Here is a 26,071-nt window from a genome sequence, read left to right as displayed (position 1 = left end):
TAGATACCTCTAAGTTTGCTATTGGAGCTGTTCTATGCCAGCCTATTGAGCATAACCTAGATTACCCCATGAGTTTTGCTAGCAAGTAGCTCACTAAAATAGAGATGAACTATTCCACTACAGAAAGGGAAGGGTTAGCCATGGTGTTTGCTGTAAAGAAATTTAGGCATTATCTCTTGGCCACACCCTTCGTCTTTTTCGTTGACCATCAAGCCTTGCTTTATCTTGTGAACAAGCCATGCACTACAGGTCGCATAGCTATATGGTTACTTCTCCTATTGGAATTTGATTTTTCTGTGGTTGTACGTAAGGGGAAGTAGCACTACATGGCTGATCACATGTCCCGCATACCCACAGGAGAAGCTGATGGACAAGGCATACCTAACGACCTACAGGGACGCTCGTCTCTTTGGCCTATCTAGCGAAAGAGACTTGTTTAGGGCCAATCTGATGCCATATTGGGCCGATGATGTAGTTCAAGTGCTAGAGAACAGTTTGTCTGAGAGACCTATTGAGAAAGCCACGCTAAGGAGACTTATCTTAAAGATCCAGCCATGCCAACTGATCGCGGGACAACTCTATAGGCTAGGACAAGACAGTTTGTTGCGTAGATGTGTGTGAGCACGAGATGCATGATGTATTGAGAGAAGCGCATGGTGGAATAGCTGGAGGACAATTTAGTGGGAACACAATAGCCTGTAAGGTGCTACAATCCCAACTATGGTGGCCCACCCTATTCTGTGATGCTGCTAAATTTGTAAAACACTGCGATGAGTGCCAGAGGACTAAGGTGCCTGTGCGCAAGGATAAGATGGAGTTGACCCCCGTAATAGCACAACAGCCCTTTGAAAAATGGGGCATTGACTTCATTGGACCTATCAGTCCTGCGGCAAAATACTCTCAGGCACACTACATCATTGTGGCAAAACTGATTACTTGACGAAGTGGGTAGAGGCAAGAGCCACTAGGAAGAACGATGCTAGAACCACTGCGAAGTTCTTGTGGGAGCAAGTCCTTTCACGTTTTGGTTGTCCAATTGAACTAGTAAGTGATTAGGGCACGCACTTCATTAATGAAGTGATATCCCACCTACTCTCGACTTTCCTAATCATTCATAGAAGATCCTTGCCCTACTACCCTCAAGCAAATGGCTAAGCAGAATCCACGAATAAAATCCTAGTCAACGTGCTTACAAAAATAGTATCCACATCATGAAGTGACTGGGGCCTATCATACAGATCATAAGACGGCTGTCGGATAGACACCCTTTAGGCTAACTTATGGAACGGAGGCCATTCTACCCTTAGAGTTCTTTGTCCCTAGCTTAAGGATAGTAGCTCAGGAGTGTTGGGAGGGAAGAGAGGCTTGGACCAACCGCTTGGTGGAGTTAGAGTGTCTCACGAAGACTCGACTCTTAGCCACCCACACTCTGATTTGTGAGAAGGCACGAAGAAAGATGTGGTTTGACAAGCATGTCAAATAGCACAAATTTGATCAGGGGGACCTCATTCTACTATACTCTGTAAAGGGTCACAAACAGAAAATGAAATTTCGAGGACTAGGACCTTTCCGAGTACGTACAATTAGTAGAACATGCAATGTTGAGTTGGAGATGCTCGAAGGTGAAGGAATAGGCTTCTTCAATGGCAGTCGCATGAAAAAGTACTATCCTCCCTCCCATCCGTTGCACGAGCCACCTATGCTTGAAGCCCCTGTCTACGTCTGCGTGGCAACTATTACTGAACTGATAGATCAAGATGAAGAAGCAATGGCACCCACCTACCTACGAATCACGGTCACTGTAGAACGGACGTATTCTTTTGATGCCTTGATCGACGAAGGTGCTGAATATAATATCTTGACACATGACCATTGGACACGCATTGGACAACCTAAATTATACCCCATGAATGCCGAATTTGTTGGTTAGCAACTTTCGAGTCTACTTTCGCAATGAAACATAACAACCAACGCTGTTAGGATCAACCTGAATCTTACTGGGTTTCTAATGGTCAAGTCATTCCATAGACTTCTAGCATTGGTCTTCAAACGGATCTCCTTTGCGTAGAGCATCTGAACCAAAGTGGACTCATATCGCACTTGGTTCAAAGAGAATGGGAAATGAGAGGGATGTATTGCTCGACCTCTCTACCCATAGGGTAAAGTCCCATTTTGGTCCCCTAAAACGATATGAGCTAGCATTCTATTCGACATTAGCTAAGGTCAATACATCACTGTGGTTTGCATGTTGAGAAGCCTCCCAGTCCTCTGGGACCACCCTGCCGTAGGATGAACCCCTCGGGGGTTTCGCCCACCCACTTCCCTTGATAGCTTTAGTTTTCTACTTACCTAAGGGCACATTAGTGGTAACACATTCAAGCAGCTTAATTAACTCATTTATCACATGTTTATTTATGTAATTTTATGCACTGACACAAAAATAGCTCATACAAATTTCTTAAAAAGTAAACTTTATATTAAAATTTTAACTGAGATATAAATCTTATCCATAGGATGATTCTCACAATCTGTAAGGATGCCTCTTATCCTCCAAGTTTCTGCTGTTGCACTAGTAATAGGGCCTTGAGAATCCATCTCGAGTCACGTAGACCATTTGAGTAGGACCCGAAGGTAGGGAATTTACAATGAGAGCCCCCTTGGTATCCAAGCATCCTCCTACGATCAAACTAATCCACGAAGAGACCTCTCATTGTAGGTTTGGTCCAAATTCCCATCACAGATATTTAGAACCCCCTTGGATAAGGTTGGTGGCCAGCTGGGGGTGGCTTGGCATGCCCTCCAAGAATTTAACGTGATTCTTTATACAAGATTCTTATGAGAGATTTGGTCAAACAATCCTTTCACAAATAGTGCTCCTAAAATTACAAGCACAAACAATAATGTGGGCGAGTGCTCAGAACACTTGCTAAGGTAGAGTTTTGTTTTGAACACTTAGTATTCAACCTTCGAATTTTTCTTGCCTTGGTGTCAACTGAAATGCCCCATTGTGGGGGTAGGGAATACCCTTGTTTCATCCTTCATTCTTATGCAATAAGAACGAGAATTTACGCAATTGGTCTTACATCCAATTAGCAATGCCCATTAGTGAGAGCCAAATTTTGGTGCCGAGAAGTGCTTAAAAATAGCTAAAAATTATGAATATCAAGGGAAAAATACTCAACGTCGAAGGCGGCGGCTCGATCTAGGACGATTTTAAGTGCCAAAGTGCTTTAAAGGCGCCCGAGCGACACTTGTTGATTTTTCATAATTTCTCAGACAGTCGTGCAGGTTGATATGAGTTACTGACCAATGCGGGATGTCGAGCTGGATGCCCAGGATTTTTCAGAGCTCAATTCCGAGTCCGGACAAGGAAATGGCCAAGAATTGGTCAAGATTTGGAGAGGTGGACATGAGTTGGGCCAAGTGGTAAGTGACCCTTGGGGTCTTGGAAGCATTTTATACCAAACAAAATCGTGGCATGAAAGATGAGTGAAAAAACGTAGAGAAAACATGGAGGAAGATGACGTCCGAAAAATGCGCCATGGATGGATGAGAGGCATCATGGCTGCTGCAAACAACCCCCCAATTGATCATGGGGCTTGAATCCCCTCTGTTTGTGGACTCTATCACTGTGCTTCACTCCTCCAATGGCGGTCTCTATGAAGAATTCTGATTTCAGTCTTTCTCTCTCCTCCCTCTCTCCCCCCTAAAGGCAGATTCATGTGGTGAAGAGGAAGAAGAAGAATGGATGATGGATGCTTGCCCAATGAAGACCGGATTGCTCCATAGTGCAAGAAGATTGAAGATTGCTGAATGTGGACTGTCATGAGCAGTAATGGTGGCTGGAAATCAGTCCCGAGATATGGCAAATAAAAACCCGCAACCCGCAAAGAACGGTAATCTCATTTTTACAAAGGAAAATAGTGTTTTTATGCAATTTGCTTGATGAATTCTTGTTCCCATGAGATGATAATGCATTATAATGTTGTCTTCAATGTCTTTCAACTGTTTATGCTTAGAAAATCAAAAAATCATAAGTGTTGTGGATGAAATTAGTAGTGAAAAACCCGTAAATATGCAAAATATGGGAAAATTGGGTGTTTTTGAGATATCAATGGAAAATATCATAAGACACACCAACTAAACTTGTCTTTTTGCTGCAAATGAACCTAAGGGCCACAACCCATAACTCATTTTGAATTTTCAGTCATTAAATATTGGAAAAATACAAGGAAAATAGGGAAAATAAGGAAAAAATAGGGGAAAAATGGATTTTGAGTGCCGAAAATTAAGGAAAAATAAGAACCATGTTTGTGGATGTATGGGGGGGTCTGAAGTATGAGGTTTAGCCTTAGTTCAGCCCTACCTCTATGTTCTAGTGAGTTTTTATGGCTTTTTATGCAATATAAATGTGGAAAATAAACCCTAAACCTATGCAATATGCACTACCTAAACGGGTGAGAGGGGTTGGAGTGTATAAAAAGCGTGTAAATGTTGAATGAAATGATGAAAAGCTTGCTGGTCTTTTATGCATAACATATAGATTGGACGATAATTAAAAATTAAGAACCTAGTAACATGAGGGTTTCTCGGTGCTAGGTTCATGCAACGCCGCATATGAGTGATAGAGAAATCCATTGAAAGAAATGCTTTTGCACTAAGCACCAATGCTGATTTTCTTAATTGTTTGAGCACGTGGACATTCACAATTTGCATGAAGCATGAAAGTTAAAAAATATCAGACAATACCTCTTGGATGCATAGCAATTGTTTTTTAGAGGAATATGACAAACATTGAGTGAGTAAGGTTGTCCAAGCTGTAGGCTAGGCGTTGGGTCTAAGGGAAAGAAAGTGAGGAAGCATGGTATATCTCCTGGAAATACGCAAATCATAAAAGAGAGGAGTTTGTGTTCGTATGTTATATATGTTTAGTGACGCATCGAGGGGCCAATCCCCAAGGTGTAGGAGAGTCGCAGTGAGGTAGCAGCATTCAGTCATTGGAGGACCTCCCATGTTTGTGCTTCGTGCTATTTGGCAATGTGTTGGGACTCCCTCTGAGGAGTGTTAATTGGGTTAGAGTTGGATTACAAGACGTGATACAAACGCAAGATGTTTAGGAAGATGATGTATGTGTCATCCACGCTCCTGGCCGCGAGGCCGTGGGGTTGTTGAGCGCATGATAGAGATCCGGCTAGTGCATGAGCCAGTGCCGGCCCGTTTTAGGTCCCATGAGTGGTGCATCTGCCGGGAGCCGCTTAGAGATGGCGGTCCTCGAATCTTGGTTGTCTAGGGACCAATTAGTAGTTTATGCCAAAGGATATTGAGATTGATCCGTTATTTATCGATAAGCATCGTCTAGCAGAAATCCAAAAGCAAGAGAGAGACGAAAGATCTAGGCGACGTGCTGAAATTTTTAGGAGATATTTCCCTAAGCATAGCGGTGCTGAACCCTTACGAGGGAGTGGATCTAGTGGTCTTGGTGCCACAAGCAGTAAGTTAGGAGAAGGTGGAAGCTCTCGTGCTCCCCTTTCTTCCATAAGCCAATCTACATCAAGTGCGGGAGGTGCAACCCCACCGTCCCCTATTCCTAGTGCAAATCCAATTCTCGTCATGGTGCAGCCTATTGCAATTCCTGCAGGAACGATGGATTTGCCGGCTCTAGGTTACCTGCTACCCATTTTTAATGGGCTAGTTGAGGAAGATGCGGAACTCCATATCAGGGAGTTTCAAAAGCTGATGTTTAACTGTCGCATCTAAGAAGAAGGACATTTAATGATGTTCTTCAATATGACTCTCAACCCTCCGCCGGAACCATATTGAATATTGATGTATTTTATGGAGCTTTTCGAAGGGAGTTTGCCCCTGAAAGGGGTGGGCAATATTGGTTCCGTGTACTCAATGTAACCCGCCAAGAACCACACAAGGATATTCGTGCTTATGCGAAGAAAATAAAAGAGGTTTTCTGTAAGTTGGACACCTCTATTCCTATCCCCGCAGCTGCCCAATTGCAATATTTCCTACATGGTTTGGACTTTAACATCCAGTTGCAATTGAGTAGTGTCCCTTTGGGGGATATAGATACTGCCATTACAAGAGCACAAGAAGTGGAATCCTGACTACAAGCAGCCTATGCTTCTCGAGGCAATTCGAATATGGGTCTAGCATTGGGCAACAATATGGCGACCGCCAATGGCAGTAGTGGCCAAGGGATAGCGATGGCTAATCCTAATGGGAGAGGGAACATGATGCAGAATGTGCCTTTATTACCAACTCCCCCTAGCATGTCGATGCCTACAAGCAGTCAAATGGCTCCAAATGGTGGAGGCTAGGAAGTTAATTCTAATATCATGCCTGTAGCTCAACAACTAGTGCCTAATCGAATTGTTAGGCCGATGGAACGACAGGGTAATGATCAAGGCTACGAGTCGAGTGCTTCCAATGTTCTTGGCGAGGTTAAGGACATGATGAAGCATTATACCGACATGATTACGGAGCAGTATCGACAAATAGCCATTGATGTTAACTTTCTTAAAAAACAACAAAATTTGATAGGAAGTAGATACCCCGATGAGGGTGCACCTTCGAGGTTTAGCTGCAAATGGTGTGGTGGGCAACACTATCCAAGAAATTTCCCAAATGTCAAGTGCGACATCTGTGGAAAATCCGGCCATTTAGCAGCCACTTGCTGGAGTAAGATTAGTTCCCTCCAGCAAGGTAGTCAGCAACCAGGGCCTGTTAATCATCGTGCGCAAGGAAATGATTCCCAGCGAGAGGACGGACCTAAACAAATACTCCAACGACCAAAGACTACAGTGGAGGAGCTGCCTAGTGGTAGTGGGGTTAGTTTGATTGAGGCTATGTGTGTTAATGACACTGAAACCTCTAATCTGCGAGCTGTCCTTACAAGAAGTCAAAAGGGTAGAGAGGCCGACAAGGATAAGCTGTCAACGGAAACCCTAAACAGGGTGACAAAGGAACGCAAGTTTTGGATCCTACCATGGAAGGGGGACCTTTGAAGCCCGTGGAGAGTAAAGCCGATGTTAAGAAAGATAAGGAACCACCAAAGAAGAAGGTGAAAGTTAAAAAAGAGGCAATAAAGCCGGTTCAGCGACCTAAAGAGCGGATGGTTTGGCGTGAAAAGCGAACTCTATCGAACTATCATGAATTCGATTTGGCGAGCTCTCTTTGCAAAGTCAAGCCGGATGTGAATCTTTTGCAGCTTATTAAGCTTTCCCTAGGAGTACGCAAGGAATTTAGAAAGATCCTGCGTATCAGGTATATCATAGAACCTTTGGGTATTGCGCGAGTTGGTGATGACTGGTTCGAGCATGCTGAGAAGCATTGCCCAAGGGTTGCAGCCTATGTCGATGGGATATTAGTAGATTATGCCATTGTCGACACGAGATCATCTGGTAACATTATGAATTCTGAACTGATGGAAAGGTTAGGTCTTGCGATCCAGAAAGATACCTCCACAATTCTCAGAATGGCAGATGATAGTTTGAGACAGCCGGAAGGCTGCATTACTAAGGTCCATGTCACTGTGGCAAATGTAGAATGCCTGTTGGACTTTAGGGTGATTCGTTTTGTAGGGCGTCCAAGTTACCAAGTATTACTTGGACGACCTTGGATCTTGCAAGCGGACTGCCAAGTGGATATACCCGCCGGTCGGCTGATATTTGGCAGAGGTGCCCAGCGTGTGGTGGTTGATGCCTATCCTAGTCCCCGCAAAGTGAGAGAGCTCCTCTATCTTCTACAGAATTGGAGACATTGGAGGATTTATCCGCCAGTGAGATATCATTGAGTGATGGGTCCAAAGAGGGATGCACCACGGAAGACATCTATCAGATCACTTTGAACGAGCCGATAGAGGCCCAAGATCGTATAAGAGATGCAGATGTTATCGAGCTAGAACTTGGTACGCTTGATGAGTCGCGACCAATCAAATTAGGTTCTATGCTCAGCATAGCAGAAAGGGAGGACTATGTGTCCTTGATTCAAGAATTCCGCGATATCTTTGCCTGGAGTTATGATGAGCTGAGAGGCATTCCTCCTAGTCTTGTTGTTCATACAATTCCGTTGAAAGAGGATAGTCGTCCTGTACAACAGAAAGTAAGGCGTATGCCTTTCGAATTGAGGGACGGGCTATTTGAAGAGTTACAGAAGCTTCGGAAAGCGGGTTTGATTTTTCTAATGCAACACATGGAATGGTGTTTGCCAGTTGTGATCAGAAAGAAGAAGAATAATCAAATCCGATTATGTGTAGACTTTAGAGAGCTGAATAAGCAGACAGTTAAGGACTACTACCCGTTGCTATTTATTGACCATATTTTGGATCAATTAGCGGGTAGAGAGATATATTCGTTTATGGATTGCTTTGCAGGATATAACCAGATGGCAATTGCAGAAGCGAACAAGTTGAAGACAACTTTTATTACTGTCTTTGGTACTTTTGCGTACCATGTGATGGCCTTTGGTTGCACCTGGTTCGTGGCAACGAACAGCAGATAGGACATTCGGTGACATATCCCCTGCAGAGTTGAAGGTGTTTATTGATGACTTAGGGGCCACCACCATGAGAGAAAGGCAGTTGATCACTTTAAGAAAATGCTTTGAGCGCTGCAGACAATTTTGTATCGCTCTAAACCCACGGAAGTGTGTTTTCGGTGTACCTTATGGGCTCTTGTTGGGTCAAGTGGTCAGTTCGGTAGGAATTGCGACAGTTCCCGAGAAGGTCAAAGTGTCAAGATTGTGGGAGAGAAGGAAGGAGTCTCACTTGTAGCTTTCTTGCTTGCACAATGGGGGAAGACACACAAGGGTGGAGGCTGAAAACAGTTTTCCTCTTCTTAGTTGTGTAAGCCAAAAGAACTCTCATACAAAGAAATAGAAGAACCCTATATATGGGTCTCAAACCAAACTCAACTAACTAAAGTGGCATACTAACTGAGCCACGAACTAGAGAAGATAAGGATAGCTATCATGTAGCTATTATTCATGGGCGGTGTACCAACCGCGTCTGCAACTGACAAGTCGGTGACATAAATACATAACGGTCACCCTGGCGTATCACGAGTGGAGCTCGATATCTCAACACTCCCCCTCGACCTCAATCCCAATTCCTGCACACCAAGCAGGTCTCTAAACTTGCGCAGCTTCTCTGCGCCCAATGCCTTCGTAAATATGTCAGCTACCTGATCCTCTGTGCTGACATAAACTAGATCAATAAGACCTAGTAAAACCCTCTCCCACACATAGTGATAATGCACCTCAATGTGCTTTGTTCTAGCATGATAGACTGGGTTATTTGCCAAGTGTATACTACTCATGTTGTCACAATAAATGACAACTGGCCCATCTATAGACTGATGCATATCATAAAGTAGCTTATGCAACCAAGCTACCTCACATGCAGCCATTGCTGCACCCTTGTACTCAGCCTCTGTGCTCGACAAGGCAACTGTAGGTTGTTTCTTGCTGCTCCAAGTGACTGCACCACTCCCAAAAGAGAACACATATCCACTGGTAGATCGTCTATCAGAAATACTACCAGCCCAATCAGCATCAGTGTATCCATGTAGCTGTATCTGAATCCCAGTCTCATAAAATAGTCCATACTACAATGTGGACTTCACATACCTGAGTATGCGTCTAGCCGCATCCAAATGTGGTTTCCTTGGAGCCTGCATAAACTGACTTACCAATCCAACAGCATAGCTCAAATCTGGCCTGGTAATAGTCATATAAATCAAACTTCCTACTATGCGTCTGTACATAGTAGGGTCTTCCAGAAGCTCACCTGCATCTGTGCTCAGCTTCACATTCTGCTCCAAAGGAACTGAAATAGGCTTACAGCCTGTCATCCCATATTTGGACAGCATGTCCAATCCATACTGCCTCTGCAAGAGCTGTATCCCACTTGGTGATCTAATCACCTCAATGCCCAAGAAATAATGCAGCTCTCCCAAATCCTTCATCTCAAACTTCTGCTTCAATAGCATTTTCACATGAAGGATATCTTCATCACTATCACCTGTCATAATCAAATCATCAACATAAATGACAAGTAGCATAATACATTTCTCTGTTTTTCTCACATAAAGTGAGAAATCTGCCTTGAAAATCTGAAAGCCAATAGTGACAAGATACTGTCCTATCTTGTCAGACCATGCTCTAGGTGCTTGCTTCAATCCATACCTCTGATTTCTACCACGGCCTCCAAATCGGCCTCCTCTACCTCTGCCTCTACCTCTTCCAGCATTTGAGTAGAAGACAGCTTCTTTTGAAGTTCCTCCTGAAGAAGATGCACCACCATTTCTCTGCTCCTCAGAAATTAGAAGAGCAATCAGCTCCTCAAAATCAGGAAATCTTTCACGGACGGAAATGGATGTCCGAAACTGCGCATAATCCTTTCCTAGACCATTCAAGGTCACAGAAACTAAATCATCATCTTCCACTGGCGACCCAATGGAAGCAAGTGCAGATCAGCTCCTCAAAATCAGGAAATCTTTCACGGACGGAAATGGATGTCCGAAACTGCGCATAATCCTTTCCTAGACCATTCAAGGTCACAGAAACTAAATCATCATCTTCCACTGGCGACCCAATGGAAGCAAGTGCATCTGCAATCTTCTTCACCTTCATGTGGTAGTCATTGATGCTCATATTTTCTCTTTGCACATTATGCAACTCTTGCTTGAGCTGCATTTTCCTGGCTTGAGTATTTGTACTATACATTTTAGATAAAGTATCCCATGCCTCCTTTGGCGTACTTGCATCCTGAATATGCACAATCATAGAGTCTGAAATACTGATAGACAGCCAGTACATAACTTTCCTGGCTCTCTCATGCCATGCTTTAAATGCCTGCATTTGCTGTTGATTGGGAACATCAGGAAGAACTGGTTCTTCTTCATTTCCTGCAACAAATTCCCAATATCCTTTTCCCATAAGGAAATTCGTCATTCTAAACTTCCATGCTTGGAAGTTGTTCTTGTCAAGCTTTTCAGTGACAATCTGTGAGAGAGAATCAGATGCCATTACAGAATACTGCAAAAAATTCTGTCACTGCAAAGAACACAGCTTCACCCTCACAAGGGCAAATCTGCAAAACTGGCGAAAGTGGTATTTGACCACACAGTCACTTCCTAGTGACGATTTTGCATCAACAGGCAACAGGGATGATTCTGTAACTCCCAATGTCTCTGCACACAAGCATACGATGCAATCTCTATGGTAACTTTTCACCGACCTGTAGAACAGTGGTCGCACAGCATAAAACAGGGCCTTTTCCTGAGTGCATGCAGAAAACTTCCGCCTTCAAAACAGGCCCCGAAATGGCCTCAAATAAAAAAAACAGGGTCGCCAAGAGCTATAGCTCTTTCCCGCAGCATATACTGCCCTCTTGCTTCACCGCGAAGGGCGTCTCAACCTGAGACAATGCACTCCTGCAATTTCCGGCTGTGCTACCTGCAGAGATCTGCTCCCAAAACAGAAAATGAAAGCAACATTGCTCCTCTTACCAGAACACCGCGAGCTTGGCTTGCTTTCTTGAGCTCCTTACCACGAACAAGGCTCTGATACCATGTCAAGATTGTGGGAGAGAAGGAAGGAGTCTCACTTGTAGCTTTCTTGCTTGCACAATGGGGGAAGACACACAAGGGTGGAGGCTGAAAACAGTTTTCCTCTTCTTAGTTGTGTAAGCCAAAAAAACTCTCATACAAAGAAATAGAAGAACCCTATATATGGGTCTCAAACCAAACTCAACTAACTAAAGTGGCATACTAACTGAGCCACGAACTAGAGAAGATAAGGATAGCTATCATGTAGCTATTATTCATGGGCGGTGTACCAACCGCGTCTGCAACTGACAAGTCGGTGACATAAATACACAACGGTCACCCTGGCGTATCACGAGTGGAGCTCGATATCTCAACACAAAGTCCTAGTGGCCATGGGTCCACCACGCACTCCGAAAGAAGTTCATATCTTTCTGCCTTCGGTTAGTTATTACCACAGATTCATAAACGCCTTAGCAGAAAGAACGTTGCCGCTTACAAATCTATTATCCTTTAGCTGTTTGTTTGTATGGAGCGACCCTTGTAAGGTAGCATTCGAGGATGTGAAGTAGGAGCTAGTAAAAGCTCCCGTTCTAAAAGCACCTAAAAGAGGTGAGGTGTTCTATATATTTTCAGCAGCCACCATGCATAGTATCAGCTGTTGCTGTTTAGCCCAGATTTGGGAAGAAAAGTGGTACCACCCGATTGCTTTTGCTAGCCGAAAGCTGGGGGTATCCGAAATCAATTATACCTACATGGAGAAGTTGTGTCTGGCGATGGTCTTTGGGGCCAAGAAATTCAGGCATTATATTCTCTATGAGAAAGTCGTGCTTTATACGAAGGCGGAGGGGCTTCTATTATTGATAAATAAGCTGCAGCCGCCTGATCGTCTAGCAAAGTGGTTAATCACTTTGTAGGAGTTTGATTATGAAATCAGGAGTAAGCCACCAAGGTTGCAAGGCATTGTGGAATGTCTTATGGACTTTGGGGAGTCGAAAGAATATGTGGCTGAAGGTAGTGACATGGAGTTGTTATTTAAAATAGATACGACATCTATTCCCTCCGGGTATGCTGCAATAACGCATTATTTATCGACAGGAGAGACTGGATCCGAACTATCTAAAGCTGAGAGAAGGAAAATTAAGCAGCAGGCATTAAAGTTTGCTTTGATCGCAGGTACATTATATCGGCAAGGGGTTGATGACATCTATCGCCGATGTGTGATGTTTGACGAGGTGCCATTCATTTTGGAAGAGTGCCATGATTCTGCTTGCGGAGGCCATTTTGCTGGACAGCTTACATCACAAAAGGCTTTAAGAGCACATTATTGGTGGCCTATCATCTTCCAGGATGTGTTTGCGTATGTTAAGAGATGCGATATTTGTCAACGACATGATAGTCGAGAGAATAGGAAAAGACCACTTAGCTCTATTATGGCGATACTTCCGTTTGAGAAGTGGGGAATAGACTTTGTGGGTCCTATTACTGCGTTGTCGATTGCGCAAAAGAGGTATATTATTGTAGCAACTAACTACTTCAGAAAGTGGTCAAAAGCACGTGCAATAAGGAAAGATGATGCTAAAGAAACTGCTAGTTTCCTTTTAGAGCAGATAATATGCCATTTTGGTCCGTCGAAAGAATTAGTGTCGGACCGCGGAACCCATTTCCTGAATAAGGTGATCAAAAGCTTTGACAGAGGCTTGGCAGATCAAGCACAACAAAACGACTCTTTATAATCCTCAAGCGAATGGGCAGGTTGAAAGCACCAACAAGCAGCTTGTGGGTATTCTATCGAAAGTCGTATCTGAAAAGAAACGCCACTGGGATAAGAAGCTATATGTGGCAGTATGGGCATATAATACCACATTCAAGCGAGCCACTGGCCACATGCCATTCAAACTAGTTTATGGTGAAGAGTGCGTTTTACCCTTGGAAATTGAGTTGCCGACCATTAGATTCGCAGTAAACCATTCTTTGGGTAATGAGGACGCCCTATTAGAGCGATTTACGACCTTAGCACACCTAGATGAACTTAAGTTGCAAAGCCTATTACACCAAGAGGTGGCTAAACATCGCATGAAACAGTTGCATGATCTAAAAGCGAAGAAGTACACCTTTAAGAAGGGACAACTGGTTTTATATTATGATGCACGTAGGGAGCTTTTCCCAGGAAAATTGGAGCCTAAATGGGATGGACCCTACAAAATCGTTAGGTTAGGGAAGAATAAGTCTACAGCCCTATTAGCTGATTTACAGGGAGTGGAGTTTAAGAATAAGGTTAATCTTAATAAGATTAAACCTTACTATTTCTAAGTCTGCTAATACAAAGGAAATGCATTGCAGGTCCATGCTAGGAATTATCTGAGACCTGCGGAAAAGAGCTTCAAAGACGGTTGATGGGTCGGTTAATCCCTTATTTGGAGCACCCGTATCTGGAGCAAAGATACCATCAAGGGAGACTCATCTAGTGGAGCAAAGGATATAAAGTGATTGAGAAAGAGGACGGAACCTTTGTGTGGGAGATTAAAGTCTTCTGCCATCACTGTCTACGACTGTTGACGAGTATCCCTGTTGAGTTCAATGAAGAAGGTGGGATGGAGCCGTCAGTTCATCCTCTCAACATGCTAAACTTTGATTATCATAACTACGAATAGAGGAGTTTGTGATGGCCGGCTGTGTAAACCCATTGTGGACGTATACACTATATTTTGACGGAGCGTCCAGGGGCCCTAATAGAAAAGGAAGTGTGGGAGTGGTAATCCGAGATCCCCGACGTAGAGTGACGATGAAGTTAGCTGCTTATCTCGGGGTAGGATTCACTAACAATATGGAAGAGTATAAAGCCTTGATTATGGGACTGTATATTGCCAAGCAAGGTGGTATTCGTCGATTGTTAGCAAAAGGGGATTCCCAGTTGATCCTGAATCAGCTAGATGGGACGTACACAGTGCAGAATCTCATCCTTTGTATGTATCATCGGACTACTATGACCCTAATTGAGGAGTTTGAGAGAGTGTCTTTTCAGCTGATTCCACATTACTGGAATCAGTTTGCAGATTCATTAGCAAATCTTGCTTATGAAGAAGACCTCTTCTTTAATTGTGGTCCTAGTTTGGATATTGTGATCAATGATGAAACAGGACCCGGCCGCTTGTGGGGGATGTTATCAGAACATGCAATATATGGCACACGATGGTTGATATGGCTGATGCAGAGAGTAGCCGAGACCAATCTACCGTTATTATCTGGGACCCATAGGTTGATTAGACATCATATTATGCGTACGCCTCTTGCTATCTATGCAGGAGGGATGGGTCATAACCTCATGCATTTAGTTTAGGGCTACGAGCCTGTTTTTCCTCCTAGAAAAGGAGCTTATGATTGTATATTCGTGCTATTCCAAGGAAGGATGTGTAGATGCTACTTTGGTTTATTTCATTAGGCCAAGAGGGCCAGTTGTCTATTTAGTGCGGGTGCAGTTAATGGTTTCTTGTTTGAGTTCTGTGCTAGACAGGTTTGAAGAAGAGCTTAGAGGGAGCCTTTGTCATAGCATCGACGCTTCTCCTAGCCCTATCCAGGTGATATCTATCTTTTATGAGTACTGTGGTTTTTATGCTATATATGTTTATGCACTTGTTAAGGGGTTTTTCGTTTCTTGTTGAGGACTGACGTCCAAGGCATGAAGTCCCAGGTTTTGGTTTAGTATGTTTGAGGGAGGTCGGAGTAGTCATTGCCTCCTGTAAAGACATTGCTAAGCATCAAAAGGCCTGTTTTAGAAGGGGGTCCTAGTGATCCTGTTCTGCTAGCCTTCTAGGCAGCCTTTCCAGGAGTTCTTGTTAGTTGTGAGGCAGTTAGAGAAGCCTGCCGAACAAGGAAAAAAATGAGGATAAAGGGAAAAAAAACCTAAATATCTAACAAGATAATAAATATATACGAAGGTGTGTAAAAAGGGGTTCTAACCCCTATCAAAGAAAAGAAAAGAAAGAAAAATTTATGGGCAGTTGATCATCGCCTTGCGAAGGCCTGGTAGGTTCCTGGGGACGAGTCAGACTTGGGGCCGATGCCTTGTCTTCCTAGGGGTGGCTTCTTGTTGGGAAAAAAAAAAGAAATTAATTAAGAAAGGTTGGAGCGAAAATAAAAGTGAGTGTTAGAAAAGGATTAAGTGTCACCTTGCGAAGGCTTGGTAGGTTATTGGGTACCAAGACAGGTCCTGAGGCCGATGCCCTGTTCTCCTTGGGCTACTACGCTCAGCTCCCTCCTTTTTACATATCCGAGTATGTCACTCAAATAAAGCCCTCAAGGAAAAGGTGATGCAAGAAAATACTACTTGATCAGGCTATAGGAGTCCTCGCCTAGTAGGAGCTCCTAGTTGTGTTGTCCTTAGTTAGGTAGGTAGTTCAGACCACCACTTAGGGCAACCTCTTTGATAGTTCTTTTTAGTTTGGCTGTGTTGGGGCAGTTGGTTAGTGACTCGCTTCGGATCTTCTCTTAGATGATGCAAGGCCTACTCCTTGTGGATGTCATGCCTTGGTTTGTCAGGGGGTAGGGTGAGCATTGTGCTGAGTTTTATTATATATTTGTTTTGTATCAGCTTGATGCTTCTTTGGTTGTTTATGTGCAGATATGTTAGTGGATTCGACGGGCTGAGTCGCCCTATCCCGTGGTCGCCAATGAGGCGGAAATTTGATGCCGAGAAGTTCTTAAAAATAGCTAAAAATTATGAATATCAAGGGATAAATACTCAACGTTGAAGGTAGCGGCTCGATCTAGGACGATTTTAAGCGCCAAAGTGCTTTAAAGGCACCCGAACGACACTTGTTGATTTTTCATAATTTTTCAAACAATTGTGCTGGTTGACATGAGTTACTGGCCAATGCGGGATGCCGAGCCGGATGCCCAGGATTTTTTAAAGATCAATTCCGAGTCCGGACGGGGAAATGGCCAAGAATTGGTCAAGATTTGAAGAGGTGGACATGAGTTGGGCCAAGTGGTAAGTGACCCTTGGGGTCTTGGAAGCATTTTATGCCAAACAAAATCGTGGCATGAAAGATGAGTGAAAAAACGTGGAGAAAACGTAGAGGAAGATGACGCCCAAAAAATGCGCCATGGATGGATGAGAGGCATCATGGCTGCTGTAAACAATCCCCCCAATTGATCATGGGGCTTGAATCCCCTCTGTCTGTGGACTCTATCGCCGTGCTTCACTCCTCCAATGGCGGTCTCTATGAAGAATTCTGATTTCAGTCTTTCTCTCTCCTCTCTCTCTCTCCCCTAAAGGCAGATTCATGTGGTGAAGAGGAAGAAGAAGAATGGATGATGGATGCTTGCCCAATGAAGACCGGATTGCTCCATAGTGCAAGAAGATTGAAGATTGCTGAATGTGGACTCTCATGAGCAGTAATGGTGGCTGGAAATCAGTCCCGAGATATGGCAAATAAAAACCCGCAACCCGCAAAGAACGGTAATCTCATTTTTACAAAGGAAAATAGTGTTTTTATGCAATTTGCTTGATGAATTCTTGTTCCCATGAGATGATAATGCATTATAATGTTTTCTTCAATGTCTTTCAACTGTTTATGCTCAGAAAATCAAAAAATCATAAGTGTTGTGGATGAAATTAGTAGTGAAAAACCCGTAAATATGCAAAATATGAAAAAATTGGGTGTTTTTGAGATATCAATGGAAAATATCATAAGACACACCAACTAAACTTGTCTTTTTGCTGCAAATGAACCTAAGGGCTACAGCCCATAACTCATTTTGAATTTTCAGTCATTAAATATTGGAAAATACAAGGAAAATAGGGAAAATAGGGGAAAAATGGATTTTGAGTGCCGAAAATTAAGGAAAAATAAGAACCATGTTTGTGGATATATGGAAGGTCTGAAGTATGAGGTTTAGCCTCAGTTTAGCCCTACCTCTATGTTCTAGTGAGTTTTTATGGCTTTTTATGCAATAAAAATGTGGAAAATAAACCCTAAACTTATGCAATATGAACTACCTAAACGGGTGAGAGGGGTTGGAGTGTATAAAAAGCGTGTAAATGTTGAATGAAATGATGAAAAGCTTGCTGGTCTTTTATGCATACCATATAGATTGGACGATAATTAAAAATTAAGAACCTAGTAGCACGAGGGTTTCTCGGTGCTAGGTTCATGCAACGCCGCATACGAGTGATAGAGAAATCCATTGAAAGAAATGCTTTTGCACTAAGCACCAATGTTGATTTTCTTAATTGTTTGAGCACGTGGACATTCACAATTTGCATGAAGCATGAAAGTTAAAAAATATCAGACAATACCTCCTGGATGCATAGCAATTGTTTTTTAGAGGAATATGACCAACGTTGAGTGAGTAAGGTTGTCCAAGCTGTAGGCTAGGCGTTGGGTCTAAGGGAAAGAAAGTGAGGAAGCATGGTATATCTCCTGGAAATACGCGAATCATAAAAGAGAGGAGTTTGTGTTCGTATGTTATATATGTTTAGTGACGCATCGAGGGGCCAATCCCCAAGGTGTAGGAGAGTCGCAGTGAGATAGCAGCATTCAGCTATTGGAGGACCTCCCATGTTTGTGCTTCGTGCTATTTGGCAATGTGTTGGGACTCCCTCTGAGGAGTGTTAATTGGGTTAGAGTTGGACTACAAGAGGTGATACAAATGCAAGATGTTTAGGAAGATGATGTATGTGTCATCCACGCTCCTGGCCGCGAGGCCGTGGCGTTGTTGAGCGCATGATAGAGGTTCGACTAGTGCATGAGCCAGTGCCGGCCCGTTTTACGTCCCATCAATTAGTTTTCAGATGGAAAATTTTTCCTACATTCTATAGCTCATGGGTTGAGATTTCGGCAAGATTATTAGATAATCCAATCTAAGATCTTCAAGGACCATTTGAGGGTGGCTCCATCATTTTGAGAATCCATTACGAATTTTAGTTCTCCTCCAACTTCCATTGTAACACTTTTCGATCTATCTTGTGGTTGAATTCTTAGTTTGTTACCATCGAAAGGATGACCTAACGAATTTTCCTCTTACAAACTAGCTTTAGTACAAATTATGGTGAAGACCACATCCTATGCACATTACAGTCAAAATTATATCTATGATATCAAGAGGATCAAGATGGAAGATTTAACACCCTTGAGAGCAAATGCTTTCTACGTAATGTTCGTTCCTTCATGCTTAATATGGAGATGCGAGCTATCTTTCCTAAACACGCCTTGAGATGCCATTCCTTACAATAAATTAATTCTAGAAATTTTCTAAGGATGCATCTTACAACCAGAAGGTATTGGCACATATACCTAAGAGTGCAACTTAATGAGTCAAAGGCGACAATTTTTATCTCTTCCTATGAGTTACTTAACACATATATCTACTCTTCGCGTGCAGATTTATGCAAGCATTGTTAGTTGCGTGATTTTATGAGTGTGAATTACCTATGAATTACAGGTAGCTCTTTTGTAGAAGTAACTCTAATTTCATGCACCATTTTTTTCAATTCCATGCAATAAAACATGGTCATTTCAATAGACTATTTCAATGTAAGATCATTTCAATGCAAGGAATTGTGATATTTTGTAAATCGATTCTTTTTTTCCTGAATCTACTATTTGCTATGTAGGAAAGATTATTGATAGCACCTGGTTATTCAAGAATGTATCATCTATACCTGAACCTGAGTTGTTGTTTGTCATATCGCCTTGACGGGTAACTCTATTGGTGTTTGTGGGATTTCCATCAGCGTGAGGCAATCTTTGCTTGGGGGCCATCCTAGGATACCTTTCTTGCCAAGGACAAAGATTTGAACAATCTTTGATCAAGGTAACTTGAATCCGCTCCTTGCGCGTGCATCCTTGGTAGATGACTTGCTCCTTATGAAAGATAGTGCATGGAAACCCCTCTCAAGAGAGGGGCTTGGAAACCTCTAGAAGTTTCTTCTCTCTCTCTCTCTCTCTCTCTCTCTCTCTCTCTCTCTCTCTCTCTCTCTCTCTCTCTCTCTCTCTCTCTCTCTCTCTACGCAGCTTGATAGGGGGTGGGCATGGTATCCCTTCATCTAGGGGGGTCTTTATAGGGAGGAGGAGGACGAGTGGTATGGAGGTGACGATAGCCTTCTCCCCACCCTCCACCTGACGATTGCATGGTGGTGGCCACCAACCAGGTGGAGGGGTTGGGGTAGGGATAGTGGGGGAGGGGGAGGGAGGTGGCACACATGTGCTCCTCCTCATACATCGTCTTCATCGTCCTCATTGTCATTTTTTGCTTCCCCTCCCTCTCGCTAGTTGGCGGCGTCGATCGAGGGGAGGGGGGAGTAAAAAATTTTGAAATAATTTTAATGGAAAATTATATAAGGGGGTTCCTATGGAACACGTGAAAAATGGGGGGTTTATTAAACCAAATCCAACCAAAGCTAAATTAAGCCTTTGGGCATTCTCTTATATGTGAAGACAACCCTCGCAAGAAGAGATTATTGGTTGACCTATTTGGTGGTAAGAGCAAATTCCTACGGAACCTCATATCCTCTGCTATTGGAAAGACCATGGCTTTTTGAAGCAAGGGCATGTAAAGATTGGTTCAAAGGAATCCTAACCCTACGTAGAGGACCCAACAAAGTGGTGCTGAAGTTGTATGGATCACAAAATGGTAATGGATCCACTTCCATTGAAGTCGTCACACAGACTCTTCCAATGAAGTAACAAGTAACACATCAGGAGACGAAGAAGCTGTCAAACAAATCTTTTCCAAGAAAATAGAGGCACAGTACCTAATAGTGTGCACTGTAAGCCAACTCTTGAAAGAAGCAGAGTCTTTGTTAATGGGTGGATACCCCTTGCCTGAACCCGAAATGACTTTTGAAGCCATTTTTGATAGTGAGATAGAGGCATGGATGTACTATTCTCCCTGTTACATGGCCATAACAGAGATAGAGACTAGGTAGGGTCAGAGCTAGAGATAGAGATAGAGATAGAGATAGAAGCAGAGATAGATACAAAAGTAGAGGTAGAGGATGTTGAAATGATAGATCTAGAGCATGGCAGAAGCTATGGTGGATAGAAGATGAAGGTTAGATTCATGTTGACATAGACAATGAGTAGATAACTGTTACACAAGTGAATTAGGTTTCAAGATGGAAGCTTGGACTCGTAAACACAATCTTGTGTAATGGATTGACAATGACACTAACTGAAAGAGGAAAGCATCATGATATATCATTAAAAAAGAGAGTAAGTACAATGCTTTATAGGGATAGAATAGGCTACACTTTCCACGACTGTGCATATGGGATTCTGCATCATGAGCCCTCACTCACTACTCCATACAAAGAGGCTGAGTTGAATGTGATTGCAAATATCTCAATACCCCTCCTCAATCACAACCAAAAAATTACAAAGTGTGTATTACAAAGTGTGTAGAGGCTTTAGTGAGCAACCACCTGCAAAGTGTGGGCACACCACAAACATGGTAAACACTAGAGGCTCGTAGAAAAGGCTAAGTGTGGATACCAAAGATATGGTGGACATCCAAAGGATATAACATGGGCCTCACAAAGTGTATAGAGGTTATAGTATAAGGTTACATGAGGAGTTTACGAGCTTATGTCAGAAGCATTAGGGCTAGGCAATACAAGGCTAAAAAAGCCTATCAGAATAAGAGTAGAAGGACTCATGAGGCTTGTCCTTCTCCTACTGGTCTTCTTCTTCTTCTTCTTCTTCTTCTTCCTTTGCTCCATGGTCTTCTTCTCCTTTAACAATAGCTAGATAGGCCTTTTGAGACTTCTTCCTGGCATGACACAATTTCTCTGTGTGCCCAATCTTTTTCCAGAAGTCACATACCAGCTGATCTTTCTTGCCCTTGTACCTGTTACTGACATATGACATTTTCTCATCATCTTTAGAGGTGCTTGGTTCTTCTTGACAAGATTGTGGGAGAGAAGGAAGGAGTCTCACTTGTAGCTTTCTTGCTTGCACAATGAGGGAATACACACAAAGGTGGAAGCTGAAAACAGTTTTTCTCTTCTTAGTTGTGTAAGCCAAAAAGAACTCAAGTACATAGAAATAGAAGAACCCTATATATGGGTCTCAAACCAAACTCAACTAACTAAGGTGGCATACTAATTGAGCCAGAACTAGAGTAGATAAGGATAGCTGTCATCTAGCTATTATTCATGGGTGGTGTATCGGTGGTGTACCAACCGCATTTGTAACTGACAAGTCGGTGACATAAATGCACAACGGTCACCCTGGCATATCACGAGTGGAGATCAATATCTCAACACTCCCCCTCAAGCTCAATCCCAATTCCTACACACCAAGCAAGTCTTTGAACTTGCGCAGCTTCTCTGCACCCAATGCCTTCGTGAATATGTCAGCTACCTGATCCTCTGTGCTGACATAAACTAGATCAATAAGACCTAGTAAAACACTCTTCCGCACATAGTGATAATGCACCTCAATGTGCTTTGTTTTAGCATGATAGACTGGGTTATTTGCCAAGTGTATACTACTTATGTTGTCACAATAAATGACAACTGGCCCATCTGTAGACTGATACATATCATAAAGTAGCTTATGCAACCAAGCTACCTCACATGTAGCCATTGCTGCGCCCCTGTACTCAGCCTCTGTGCTTGACAAGGCAACTGTAGGCTGTTTCTTGCTGCTCCAAGTGACTGCAGCACTCCCAAAAGAGAACACATATCCACTGGTAGATCATCTATCAGAAACACTACCAGCCCAATCAGCATCAGTGTATCCATACAACTGTATCTGAACCCCAGTCTTATAAAGTAGTCCATACTGCAATGTGGACTTCACATACCTGAGTATGCGTCTAGCCGCATCCAAATGCGATTTCCTTGGAGCCTGCATAAACTGACTTACCAATCCAATAGCATAGCTCAAATCTGGCCTCGTAATAGTCATATAAATCAAACTTCCTACTATGCGTCTGTACATAGTAGGGTCTTCCAGAAGCTCACCTGCATCTGTGCTCAGCTTCACATTCTGCTCTAAAGGAACTGAAATAGGCTTATAGCCTGTCATCCCATATTTGGACAGCATGTCCAATCCATACTGCCTCTTCAAGAGCCGTATCCCACTTGGTGATCTAATCACCTCAATGCCCAAGAAATAACGCAGCTCTCCCAAATCCTTCATCTCAAACTTCTGCTTCAATAGCATTTTCACATGAAGGATATCTTCATCACTGTCACCTGTCATAATCAAATCATCAACATAAATGACAAGTAGCATAATATCTTTCTCTGTTTTTCTTACATAAAGTGAGAAATCTGCCTTGGAAATCTGAAAGCCAATAGTGACAAGATACTGTCCTATCTTGTCAGACCATGCTCTAGGTGCTTGCTTCAAGCCATACAAGGCTTTCTTCAACCTGCAAACAAACTCAAGATGAACAGCATGCACATAACCTGGTGGCTGCTCCATATAGACCTCTTCTTGCAAATCACCATGCAAGAAGGCATTCTTTACATCCATCTAATGTAAATACCATCCCTTTGATGCAACCAGAGCAATGACTGCTCTTATAGTTGCCATCCTTGCAACCGGACTGAATGTTTCTTCATAATCAATGCCATATGTTTGTGCATAACCCTTGACTACTAATCTTGCCTTGTATCTATTCACAGAACCATCTGCATTGTGTTTCACCTTATAAACCCACTTACAACCAATTGCATTCTTATCTTTAGGCAAAGGTACCAATTCCCATGTAGCATTTGCTTCCAAGGCATCTATTTCTTCATCCATGGCTTTCTCCCATTTTTCTTTTCCCATGGCTTGCTCAAAAGAAGTGGGTTCTGGTTCTTGTATCACTTTGACCATATATGCATAGTGAATGGCTGTAAATCCATCATATTTCAACCTATCCACAGGATACCTAGCTCTGGTAGACTTGCGCAAAGTAGGTTCACTCCTAGGTGCTCTTAAAACATCCCTGGTCTTCCTTATTTTAGGTGTAACAATAGAAGGAATACCAACTCATCATCAATGCTCTGTTCTGAGCCACTGGATTCACCATCCACATAAGAGTGACCTGCATTCACATCAAACATGGGCTGATCTACCTTCTCTTTTCCTTTTTGTGATACCTACATACCACTATCTGCATTGCTTTGAGAAGATTCTCCTGATCTCAATCTCCCTATCCATGGCAAAAGAATGTGAACCACTGCTAGAGGACGCTCCAGGTCCACTAATATCTTGTGACTGCTGCTGTGAATTCTGTGCAGCATTACCATTTTGTGCATCTACATTATCAATCACATTTACTGGTTTATACCAGCTACTCGTCTCATCAAAAACAACATCTCTGCTCATTATAAACTTACGAGTAGAAGGGTTATAGCATCTATACTCTTTCTGCTGCAAAGAGTAACCAATAAAGATGCACTTCTCAGCTTTTGGATCCAATTTGGATCTCAACTCATCTGGCACATAAACATAGGCAATGCAACCAAAAAATTTCAAATGAGAAATATCTAGTTTCCTACCAGTATACCTCTCCTCTGGATTCATCCCATGTATTGCTGCAGTGGGAGTCCTGTTCATTATGTAGACTGATGTAGCAACTGCTTTAGCCCAGTAAAAATCTGGCAAGTTTTTTCATTGAGCATGGCACGAGATACCTCTCCAATATGCCTGTTTTTTCTTTCTGCAATTCCATTTTGTTGTGGGGTATGACTGCATGAATATTGCTGCTTTATGCCATGCTCCTGCAGGAACCTTGCAAACTCATTTGAGAGGTACTCTCCCCCTCCATCTGACCTTAGGCATTTTATTTGCAGGCCTGTTTCTTTTTCAACCATAGCTTTAAGAGTTTTGAAATGCCCAAAAACTTTACTTTTCTTTTTCATAAAATACACCCAAACTTTTTTGCTATAGTCATCAATAAAAGTGACAAAATAATGATAGCCTCCAAGAGATGCAGCTTTAGTAGTCCACACATCAGAGTGGATTAATTCCAATGGCTTCTTACTCTCTTGAACATGTCTAGGAAATGGTTTCCTTGCCTGTTTTCCAAACTGACAGGCTTCACATACCTTATGCATTTCTGCAACCTTGAATTTAGGCAATCCTGCAACAATTTTTTGGGCTTGCATTGATTTAAGTCGCTGTACATTAACATGACCAATGTGTTTATGCCAGATATCAATATCTGCAACTACACCGGTCCCACGTGCAAACATTGCTGCACTCAATTCAGGCATATCTGCATCCAACGTAAACATTCTGCCCTTCTTCTTTCCTTTTGCTATCAAGTGATCTTTATTTTTCATATCCTCAACAAAGCATCCATGAGAATTAAATCTGACCTGCAAGCCCTGCTCAACCATTTGACCAACAGAAACCAGGTTCTTGGTGATATTCGGGACATGAAATACATCTGACATGTATTTCTTTTTCCCATCCTGCATAGACAAAGGAATTTTTCCAATCTGCACAATAGGATGTGCAGTATCATCACCAGTCTCCACAAATCCTAGTTTTTTCATTTTCCTTGCATCCTGCATCCATTCTGCATGACCTGTCATGTGGTTTGATGCACCTGAGTCAACATACCACACATCATTGCTTTCTTTTGCACTTGTCACAGAATTGGTCATGTGCTGCACCATAAACAAATGCTCATTTCTGTCATCACCCTGTCTACTAGAAGATGCATAACTCCCTTGTTGCAATTTTCCATTCATGATGTCATTCAGCTTTTTATACCAGTCTTTAGCTATATGACCCATTTTACCACAATAGTAGCATTCAACATTGCTATTTGCATTTTGGCCTCTTTGCCATCCACCACGACCTCTTTGGCTCCCCCTGCCTCTAGAGTTACCACATACTCCTCCATAGGACTGGTTTTCTTGAGTTTGCTGCATATTTTGATTTCTACCACGGCCTCCAAATCGGCCTCCTCTACCTCTGTCTCTACCTCTTCCAGCATTTGAGTAGAAGATAGCTTCTTTTGAAGTTCCTCCTGAAGAAGATGCACCACCATTTCTCTGGTCCTCAGAAATTAGAAGAGCAATCAACTCCTCAAAATCAGGAAATCTTTCACGGACAGAAATGCATGTTCGAAACTGTGCATAATCCTTTCCTAGACCATTCAAGGTCACAGAAACTAAATCATCATCTTCCACTGGTGACCCAATGGAAGCAAGTGCATCTGCAATATTCTTCACCTTCATGTGGTAGTCATTAATGCTCATACTTTCTCTTTGCACATTGTGCAACTCTTGCTTGAGCTGCATTTTTCTGGCTTGCGTATTTGTGCTATACATTTTAGACAAAGTATCCCATGCCTCCTTTGGCGTACTTGCGTCTTGAATATGCACAATCATAGAGTCTAAAATGCTGATAGACAGCCAGTACATAACTTTACTGGCTCTCTCATGCCATGCTTTAAATGCCTGCATTTGCTGTTGATTGGGAACATCAGGAAGAACTGGTTCTTCTTCATTTCCTGCAACAAATTCCCAATATCCTTTTTCCATAAGGAAATTCATC

Source organism: Lygodium microphyllum, chromosome 15, assembly GCF_053477565.2.
Source record: "Lygodium microphyllum isolate KBCC chromosome 15, Lygodium_microphyllum_v1.1.10, whole genome shotgun sequence".
Classification (NCBI taxonomy): Eukaryota; Viridiplantae; Streptophyta; class Polypodiopsida; order Schizaeales; family Lygodiaceae; genus Lygodium; species Lygodium microphyllum.
This window is presented reverse-complemented; position numbering follows the sequence as displayed.